Here is an 11,336-nt window from a genome sequence, read left to right on the forward strand (position 1 = left end):
GGGACCCTGTGTTGGGGAGGCAGGGCCCACTGATGAAGCAATGAGATTAGCCAGGCCAGTGGAGAGGAGAGGATGTTGTGTCCAGGACTAGAGAGGTGAGCATACCAAAACACAAGGTGGTTCTGGATGAGGAGATCAGCAAGAGGGGAAACCTTGATGAGATGCTGCTGTTGGGGTTTACCCTTGATGGCATGTTTTGAGCAATGCATTCAGGCAAAGGGAGTAAGATTGACCTGAGGCACAAGTGGATTACTGTGAGGAAGGACATTAGTTACATGCCAGACCCTATTTTAATTAAGCATTGGATCTAAAGTGATGGAAAACCATGATAACTGCTAAAAAAACCAGTGTAGAAAGTAACCTGGCAAAAGTCAAACTCCTGAGCTGCACTTTTTTGTTTTTGTTTTTGCTGTACCAGGGCCTAAGGCATGCCAGATAAGTATAGGAAGTACACCCAATTTTTTTTTTTTTTTTTTTTTTTGACTAGGAACTGAACCTGGGGGCATTTTTAACCAGTGAGCCACAACCCTGGCCCATATATTTTCTGTTTAGAAATAGTCTTGCTGAAGCTGCCTTTGAACTTAGATTCTCCTTCTTCAGCCTCTTGAGCCTTTGGGATTACAGGTGTGTACCACCGTGCCTGGCCACATCCAGCCATTTTTATTTTGAGACAAATTTCCTGAGGCTGGCCTGATGAAATCATCTTGTCTCAGTCTCCTGAACTGGTGGGATTACAGGTATGAACCACCAAAATGATTTAAGCTGCACTTATGAAATAGTCATACAGATCACCTCTTTATGCAATTCAGTGGTTTGGTTTTTTTTGTTTTGTTTTTGGCACCAGGGATTGAACCCAAGGATACTCAGCCACTGAGCAACATCCTCAGCCCTTTTTATTATTTTGAGACAGGATCTCACTATAAATGAAATCTACATTATGTGGTCTCTTCTAAATTTGTTAACCTTGGCATGATGTTTTAATAAATCATTCTAAAAATCTGTTTTTTTCATTTTTAAATGAAACGTGGTTAATCCCAAAGCATAAAACATAAAATAGTGACTCCAGGTTGATCTGTTCTCGTGTTTTATTGGGAATTGGACCCAGGGGTACTATACTACTGAGCTACATCCCCGTTCTTTTTGTGTTTGTTTGTTTTAGAAAGGGTTTCAGGTTACTAGGGTTCAAACTTGGGATCCTTCTGCTTCAGCTTTGAGTTACTGAGATTATAGATGTGCATCACTGCACCTGGCACATACTGATCTTAAAAATTTTAATAAATTTTTAAGGGGATATAAGTCTTAGAATTCCAATAAATGTAAGTAGATACTGGTTGACTCGCTTTCCAAAGAATATTAAAAAAAGGGAAAATAGTAACTTCACTGTGGGAGCAAACTGACACTAACTTAACCAAAGTAAAGTTGGCATCACTTGTGAAAAATCATGTCAATATTTGCCCTCTGGGTTGACATGGTAGGAAGAGCATTTCACCTCTGATGTTTTTTCCTAAAGACCCATAACTGATTAGAAGACATTCTACAAGATACTCCTTAAATTGTCACAAGTCATGAAAATCAAGGACAAAGACCAAAGGAATTTAGAAAGTACCAACATTTATTTCTTCTGACAAATACAGATAAGATGCTATCAGTAAGGAAATCGGGTGAGTGGTACATTTGTAAATTTTTGATATATAAAAATTTCTTCAAAATCAAATTGTTAGGAGAAACAATGGGGTGCTTCCATCCTGTCAGTCTGTTTCCCAGGCAGAGACCCTCAAGAGGTGTCTATGTAAGGATTAAAATCCTAGTACGCAGATTCAGCCTGCAACCTTAGGCAGAGTCAGCCATTTAGTGAAAACGCCTGCAATGACGGCTGCCTGGGGATCACAGGATGGAAGTGTTTAGCACAGTGCCTGGCACTGAAGAAGCTGCTGCTATTCTTAATGCCTCTTCAGTTCTTGTGCCAAGCAGCATAAAGGACAGCTGGCTGGAATCCTGGTGGGAAAATGCTGGCAGTTGCTGGAGCATTCTTTATATTTCCTGTGATGGGACATTGCAACTTGTTCTGCTGTATCCTGGTAACCAGGAATGCAGTCATCCAGGTCTTTGGAAGCAGGGCCAGGGTTTTGTTTGCAAGAATTCGTAAGTTGTGGTGCAGCTCAGTTTGGAACTTGGCAGCCTATGAGCCGCTGAGGCGGGAAAGAACTGGACGGGGGCTGTTGCCTACTGAACCTGTAGACCCTGAAAGTCCAGCCTGAGTACATAACCTGAAGGTGAGGGCTATGAGTGCAACCCCACCAGGCCCCACTTCACCACCACTTACAAGTCTTCCTGACTTCTTTCTGGCCCCATCCTATCCTTGGGCCGTACTGCAGGGCGGGAGGCTAAGCTCTGCAGTAGAGCCAAGCGTGAGGTCCCTGCTTCCATTCTGGGCACTGTGGAAGTAAATGCTAACTGCTGTTCCCTTCTGTTAAGTCACTGCCCCACCCTGATCTATTCAGAATAGAATCCAGACTCCTCAGGGAATCTCAGTGTTTTGTCTGTCCCAGCTGGTCACACCCTTCACCCTTCCCTCACACTGCCCAAGCCAAACAGTTCCTTTCCCTTTTCTAATTCCCCAGTCCTTCCCTGGCCTCTCCACCCTCAGTTTGTCTCCTTTGGCATTTACTCACTTTCATGTAGCCTTATTGTCGTCTTCTGATCATCTGAGAACCAGCTCTTCTCACCCACTGAGTTTCTTTCCTCACTGCCCCTCAGGATACCCCTCCACTGAATTCCCATAGTACCTCTATACCCACATGACACCATTGGCCACCCTCTAGTGTAATAGCCTATTTTTTCCCACTAACATAGGCTCAGAGAGGGCAAGGAATATGCCTTGCTCATTGTCTGCTACCCAGCACCTGGCCAATTTTGCACAAAGTAGGGGCTCAATAAAGATTGTTAGATTGATGAATTGTAGGAAGATGGATGAATAGACTTCCCTCTTCTGTGGTTCAGCCAAGTGGTACTTTGAAGGACTTTTCTGGATCCTGGATAAATTAAAACAAAATGTGTATTCCAGGGCTCCAAAGGAGATCTCCAAGGGCTTTAAAGAAATGAGAAAGATACAGGATGTCAAGATGGAAATGGATTAGGGAACAGAAAGATTCAGTCAAAGAAGGCTGAGCCAGCCCTGAGAGCAAATTGGGCTTCTTAGCCAGGGGGTTGAGCTGAGGCTCTGTCCCTACACCCCCAAACCAAGGTGAGGGAGCTCAACATTCACATGATGCCAGAAATAATCTGAATCTCTAGGCTAATGTAGGCCCAAGGAGTAGTGTTCCTAAACTCTTGGCAGAAACAAATGCCAATCTTTGAAAGCCATTCACAACTGAGGCCCTCCGGTTTCCCACTACAAAGAAGTCAGTACACATGAAAACAAGCTACCAGAACAAGAGAGGAGAAATATCAAACACTTAGATACTCCTAAAGACTTAAGGTATTAAGATATAAAACAACTGTGCATGAAATGTTTAAGAAAATACACAGTGGAATAAAAAAAAAAGACCAGGCAAAAGCTATAAATAATAATTAAGTACATGTGAAAAAGACCAAAGAAACTTCTTGGAAAAATACATGTAATTATTGAAATTAAATGCTCAGTGGATAGGTTAAATGGCAGCTGAAGGAAGAATTACTGATCTCCAAAATAAATCTAAAGAAATTACAGAACAGAGAGACAATTGCAAGAGGACTGAAACAAAATATACTTCTGGAAGACCTCCTCTGAATTCTTCCTGAGAACATTAGCCTCACTAGAATGTTTCTGTCTTCCAATGAACCTATGTTCACCCAGGTACACAGGGTGGTAGCCTCCTGTTGCCCAGAGAAGGTACTATCGACGCAATTCAGTCTCTTTATGCAGGATCAGTAAAACCTTTTCCAAAATATAAATTCAGGGGAATATTGTTGGCCTTAAGTGGCCCAAAAAGAAGATATATGAGGGACTCAAAGTTGTGTCTTGGGGAAAGAGGCAGCAGACTTGTTGATATAGCTCTAAAGTAGTAGAAGTTGCTGCGTGCGGTGGCATGCACCTCTACTCCCAGTGACTTGGAGATGGAGGTGGAAGATCACAATTTTGATGCCAGCCTGAGCAACTTAATGAAACCCTATCTTTAAAAAAACAAAACAAAACAAAAAGGAGGATATAATAATGGTAGAATGCCCCTGGGTTTAGTCCCCAGTACTGAAGGGGAGGAAGGAAAAGAAAGGAAAGGGAGGGAGGAATAGAAGTCAGCCAGTGGGTAGGAGTTGTGAAAAATAGAATTGAGCCTCAAATGAAGAGTTTTATAACAGCTGCTAATAGAATAAAACCACTTCATGAGTAGGAATCTCTCCATGATTGGAGGCATATACATGAAAAACAAGATCCACATCCCCCCCTAAGCTGATTACACCAGAATCCTTGTGGCAGAAACAATCTCTTCATTTTCTATTGTAATTAGGAATCTTAATTTTTAGCTGGATGTATGACTGATCAGAATAAAGACTACAATACTCAGTCAGGCATGGTGGCTCACTCCTGAAATCTCAGTGGCCCAAGAGACTGAGACAAGAGGATTGAAAAGTTCAAAGCCAGCCTCAGCAATTTAGTGAGACCCTATCTCAAAATAAAAAATGAAATAGAAAGGGTTGGAATGTGGCTCAGTAGTTAAGAGCCCCTGAGTTCAATCCCTGGTACTGAAAAAAAAATTAAAAATAAAAAAAGAAAGAAAGAAAATTACAAATTCTCAGCTTCCCTGGACAACTAGGAGTGGTTCATGTGATTAAGTTTTGGGCTGTAAGGTGAGGAGATGTAGGCAGAGTTGTATGTGTGTGTGATTTACAGGAAGTATCTTGCAGTGAATCATGTCCTGCCTCTTCCCTTTCTTCCAGGTATTCGCTTTCAGATCTTTGCTGGAACTTGTTATTTTATTAGCCAGATCTTCCCTGATCTGGCCATCATTAGCATCCCTCACCTCTGGCCATCATTCTCCAGTTATTCATTTAATCTGCTATATTTATAGCCCTTAATGCCACCTGATACATGTCTTTATCACCAAGTCCAATGCTTCTCCAACACGAGCACTCATCAGATTCAGATCCCATGGTTTCTGATGTAGGCTTGAAGATTTGCATTTCTAATAAGTTCCCAAATAGTGCTGACATTGGTCCAGAAACCTCACATTAGAGCCCTAGCCTGGGCAATTATTGGACTTGTCTAATGAGGTCACTACGTATCTCAGCACCTGAAACAGTGCACACCTATAGCCACAAACTGTGCTCTTAATCACCCTACTGTCTAGAGCAGTCAGGCTACCAAGGGTCACAGGAGGCAGACCTTTCCTGTCCTCATGTCTGCAGAGGTTGAGAAGTAGATGGTAGCAGAGTCCTGCATCTGAAGGGAGACCAGTTGCTACGGGAGTTTGCATCTATTATATATGGATGACCACGAGGTGGCAGCATCGTTGTGGCAGGAACTGTCTGCCATGTGGGTGCATTGGTTCTAATTCTGTTTCCTTTTTTTGGGGGGGGGAGGGGGGGCTGGGTATTGAATCCTAACCCTCACACATGCTAGACTAGTGCTCTGCCACTGAGCTATATCTCCAGTCCTGCATATTTCTTTTGTTGTTGTTGTGGTTGTTTTGGGACTGGAGATTGAACCCAGGGGTGCTTAACCACTGAACCATGTCCCCAGCCCTCTTCATTTTTCAAAAATGAAGGGATGGCTTCATTTTTGAGACAGGGTCTTGCTAAGTTGCTGAGGACTTCACTTGCTATCCTCCTGCTTCAACCTCTGATTTCACTGGGATTACAGACATGTACCACCAAGTCCAGCTTGCATATCACATTTCTTCTAGGCCTTTTCTTAACTTTATAGAGAGGAGGTTGGACTCTATGCTATTCAAAGAGCCCTTGCAGCTCAGATAATTGCAATCAGTAAAATTTAAATCTCTCTTCTCCCCTACTGAAAAACAGCAGAACCCATTAGAATTAGCACCAAAAAAATATAATGCAAGCCACAAAATGAGCCACATATGTAATTTCAAATTTTGTAGTAGCCATATTAATAAAGCATAAAAACAACATTAATTTTAGTAATATTTTATTTAACCCAATATGTCCAAAATATTTTTATGACATGTAATCAATATAAAGAAACTATTATAAGTATATTTTACTCTTTTTGTACTAAATTTGAAATCCACTGTGTATTTTATACTTTCATGTATCTTGATTTGGACTAACTGATTGGTGTTGTAGCTCAGTGTAGAATACTTATTCAGAATGTGCAAGGCCCTGGTTCAATCCCCAGTACTGAAAAAAAAAAAAATTGTCTGGTTTGGACTAGCCATATATTAAAGAGCTCAACCACCACATGTGGCTATGGCTGCCATGTTAAATAGCATAGCCCTAGATATTCATACTAAATATTTATTGAGGTAGGTACTATGCTGAGTGTTTTACGCACATTCTCTTACTCCACACAGTACCCTATGAAATAGGCTAGATTAGTGTTAGTCCCATTTTTCAGATGAGAAAACTGAGGCTTTGGGAGACTGTCAGCCCAGATCACACCACTGGATTTGACCTTAGCTGTTTGGCTCCAGAAGCTGGCCTCTTCATCATAATATAATCCTACTCTAATAGTAGATGCTTAGGGTATATAAACAAAGGGATCCACTGACAGAGATTCCAAATCTAGGGGATACAATATACAGGCCTGTGAGGGCAGAAGCACAGGCCTTAAAGCTACCATGCTCCCACCCCTAGTTGTGCGTTTGACAAAGCTGAGCCTGCTTGGGAAACAATCAGTGACTCTGTAAGGGAGAAACAATGGTCTTAGGAAAATCATCTTTGTGCAATGAGTAATTGACCTTGGATTAAAAATCCTGGCTTCAGGAAAAAACAAAAATTGAGAAATGCAGAACAATAGAATAACCTGCAGGTAAGTGAATGAGAGGGTGGGCTAGACTTAAAGTGTGATGGTTATGGGAGGCAAGTTATAGCTCTACTCAGGAATATAACATTGATTTTGATGATGTTAGTAGATGTAAATTTTTTAAACCTTTACTGTGTTAGCCTTTTGTCTCTGTGACCAAAATACCTCATAGTTTCAGAAGATTCAATCCATTATCAGCTGGCTCCAAGGCAGAAACATGGCAGAGAGGCATTGCAGAGGAAACTGCTCAGCTCATGGCAGCCAGGAAGCAAAGAATGAGAGGAGGGGGCCAGAGAGAAGATAAACCCTTCCAGAGCATGCTCCCAGTGGCCTACGTCCTCCAAACAGGTTCCTAGTAGTCAGTCCAGCTATGCATGTATTAATCCATCAATTGGATCAGTCCACTGATGAGGTCAGAGCCCTCATGATTCAATCATTGCCTAAAAACCCCACCTCCAAACCTTGATACATTAGGGACCATACTCCCAGAGCATGGGCTTTTGGAGACATTTCAGATTTAAACCATAACACCAAGCAACTAAAATGTAGCATCTTATTTAATTCTCATAATCATACTAGGAAAAGATGTTGCTGGGGCTGGAGATATGGGTCATGGGTTCAATCCTCAGCATAAAAAAAAAAAAAAAGGAGATACTGCTATTATTACCATTTGGCAGATAAAGAAACTGAGGTACAAGATGCTAGTAGGTAGCAGAGTTAAAATTTAACCAAAGCAACTTGGATCAGATCCATGCACTGAACTGCTCTGCTGTTCTACTGACTACCTTGGTTTCTTCATGGAAATAGTAAGCATACTGACTCTAGAGTCATGACTCTAGAGTCATGAAAGCAGAATATCAGAGATGTGAGAAAATGCTCGAAAAAAAAAAAAAAAAAAAAAAGAAAATGCTCGAAAGCCTTCAATCCTGGGTAGGATTTGTATTAAGCCTGTCTGGAGAGTAATGGAGGTAGAAGTTATCCATATGAGTTGTAATCCCAGCAGCTCAGGAGGCTGAGGCAGGAGAATGGAAAGTTCAAGGACAGCCTCAGTAATTTAGGGAGGGCCTATCTCAAAATGAAACATTAAAAAATAAAGTTGGGGATGTGGCTCAGTGATTAAGCACTCCTGAGTTCAATCCCTGGTACCAAAAAAAAAAAAAAAAAAAAAACGTTATCCATATGAAAAATGATTAGGAAGGAATCCCAAGTGCCTTTCTGATCCAGCCCCTTCAGAAGAGGCTGCCAAAGCTATGACCTTCACTAAGTCTGGTCAAAGTAAGGGACCTGTGGGAGGTGACCTGCATTTTAGTTAAGAGAATGGGCTCTGCAGCCACTCAGACCTGGGTTCAAATCCCAGTGTTACTACTTACTAGCACTTAGTTGCTGTCACAACAAAAAAGTGAGAAACCACATGGGAATAATTTCCACTCCATCAAAAAACTATGAGCACTTCTAATCTCAGTTACTTGGGAGGCTGAGGCAGGAGGATCTCAAGTTTGAGGCCAGGCTGGGCAAATTAGACCCTGCCTCAAAATAAAAAATAGAAAAGCACTGGGGGTGTGGCTTAGTGGTTAAGCACTCCTGGATTCAATCCTGCTACCAAACAAACAAATAAAAACATAAATGAATGAATGAGGAGGTAACTAGAGCTCTGCCAGGACCCACAAGAGTCAGGAGCTAGGCCTGTGATTCAGGAGTTCCACTCTCCCTCCAGCTCACTGGGTAGGGGAAGTGGTAACAGAGTGAAAGAAATAAGCCGAGGAGGATGGTCTGAGTCCTAGGGAGCAGGAAAAACAGAGGGTGTCAGTTGGTTTGGCTTCTTAGAGAGGCAATAGAGGACCTAGCCAGAAGCCATTCCTGTTCCCTCTGTCCCATGTTTACGGTGGGGCTCACAGGGCTGGCTGTGTAGGGACCCCTCCTAGTGCCTTCCCTCAGCAGCCTCATCGGCCTCTCCATCCTGCTGTGTTGTTCCCCTGGCAGACAAGCACACTCACACACATGCCTGTGCTATGTCCCCTCCCAGCTGCTGCCCTGCCCCTGCCTCCCCTCACATACGGCTCCACTCACCCCCCACATCAATTTGCAAACCTACTCTGGTCAGTGTTGCCAATCACCTCCATGTGGCCAAGCGCAGTGGGCATTTCCCTGTTTGGCTTGTCCTCTGAGCAGTATTTGACCCAGGTGATCATTTCCTCCTCCAAGCCTTTACTGAGGTAGAAGATGGAATCCTCCCTGCTCAGGGCTCTTCCAACCAATCTGTAAACACAGAGGCTCCTCAGAGCATGGCCCTCATCTTCTGGCTTTAAATACTGTCTGCCTGTTGAGCATTTGCAAATGTATATTCGCTTTTTTTAAATTTCAGAGTGGTGTCCTCAGCTGTCTACTTGATGTCTGCACGTGGGCGTCCGCAGAGCCCAGCCAGAACAGAACTCTGGGTTCTACCTATTTCAGGATGTGTTCTCACAGTCTTCCCCATCTCAGTGGCCACCACCATGGGTACCATCTTTACTTCTCTCTCCCCTCTCCCATTCCAAGTCCTAACATTTCCACCTTCAAAACAGCTTTCAAATCTTTCCCCTTCTCTCCATCTCCATCACCACCTGAAGTCACCACTCTTTAAACTCCTTGACTCCTAACTAACTTCCAGAGTCCCACTCTGACCCCCTTAATTCTCTACCCTTCCTCACATCAATCCTCAATGAGCCAGAGCCAGCATCTGCCTGCCCCCTGCCCTCCCCTGGCTGGCCACCATGTCTAGAATAATTCCCAAGAAGCCCAGGCCTGCATGGTCTGGCCCAGGCCTGTGTCGTCAGTGATATTTGAAACCCCTCTCCTGGCTTCCCCTCGCTTGTTTGCTCGCTGCACTCAAACGCACTGTACTTGTTTCTGTTCCTCAAATATGCCAAGAACTTCCTGTTTTTATGAACAACATCATCACTTCTCCATCACCCACATGTGAAGTCTCAGTGGCATCTTGGTCCCGCCCTCTTTCCATGTACAGTTGGGCTGAGCTGTGTCCACTCTTCCTCTGGACTTTTCACTCTTCCTCCCTCTTCCCCACACTCAAGGCTGCAGCCCCATCAGGCCTGGCCTTCCAGCTTGCAGCCAGGAGGCTGCTCCCCCTGCCTGCCACCTCAGGTTGCAACCTGTCCTGGCCACAGCTTGACTCTTGACCCCCTCCCCCAGCCATGGATAGCTTGCACTTCAGCTAATATCTGACACCTCCACCCCCATCCCCACACAGACTCAATCCTCACTCCACCCCTGGCTGGCTCTAAATGCTTCTGCCCCAGCTCCCAGTTCAGATCCTGCTTGACACTGAACTGCTACTTAATAAATATTGCTGAATGAATGAGTCACAGGGGCAGGACTCAGTCCCACTCAGCAGTTGTCCAAAGCCATGCCTTTACCTACCTGCCAGATGGTGCTTCACCCTAGGGAAGAGTTGGGGGAGTCCCAGATGTGAAAGCCGTACTACTCAACGGGAGCTCAATTGCCTCTTAAGTAGGATGGGAAAGAGCAGAGCCCCTCTTTTCTCAGAACATTGTAACTACATATAGGGCCTTTTATTACAAAGTGCTTTCCCAAAACTGGATAGCAAAAGATGATACTAGATCCCTATCTCTCACCCTGCACAGAAGTCAAATTGAAATGGACCAAAGACTTAGGAATTAGACCAGAAACCTTCCAACTGCTAGAAAAAAACAGGGTTAACTCCATCACATAGGTGTAGGCATAGACTTCCTTGACAAGACCCCTAAACCTCAAAAAATAAAACCAAGAGTCAATAAATGGATTGCCATCAAATTAAAAAGCTTATGCACAGCAAAGGAACCAATTAAGAATGTGAAGAGAAAGCCTACAAAATGAAAGACACAAATGGTCAAGAAATATGTGAAAAAAATGTTCAACATCTCTAGTAAACAGGGAAATACAAATCAAAACTATACTAAAATTTCATCTTACTTTAGTCAGAATGGCAATGATCAAGAATACAAGTAATAATAAATACTGGCAAAAAAAAAAATACTGGCAAGGTAGTGGGGAAAGGTACGCTTGTACATTGTTGGTGGGACCTCAGACTAGTAGATCCAACCACCATGGCAAGCAGTATAAAGATCCCTCAGAAAACAAGGGGGTAGGGCTGGGGATATAGTTCAGTTGGTGGAGTGCTTGCCTAGCATGCACAAGACCCTGGGTTCAATCCCCAGCACAAAAAAAAAAAAAAAAAAAAAGAACAGAAAAGAAAGAAAGAAAAAGAAAAAGAGGCATAGAACCACTATATGACCCAGCTATCCCACTCCTTGGTATTTTCCCAAAAGAACTAAAATTAACATACTTTAGCAATGCACTTCAATATGTATTACAGCAGCAC

Source organism: Callospermophilus lateralis, chromosome 5, assembly GCF_048772815.1.
Source record: "Callospermophilus lateralis isolate mCalLat2 chromosome 5, mCalLat2.hap1, whole genome shotgun sequence".
NCBI classification, from domain to species: Eukaryota; Metazoa; Chordata; class Mammalia; order Rodentia; family Sciuridae; genus Callospermophilus; species Callospermophilus lateralis.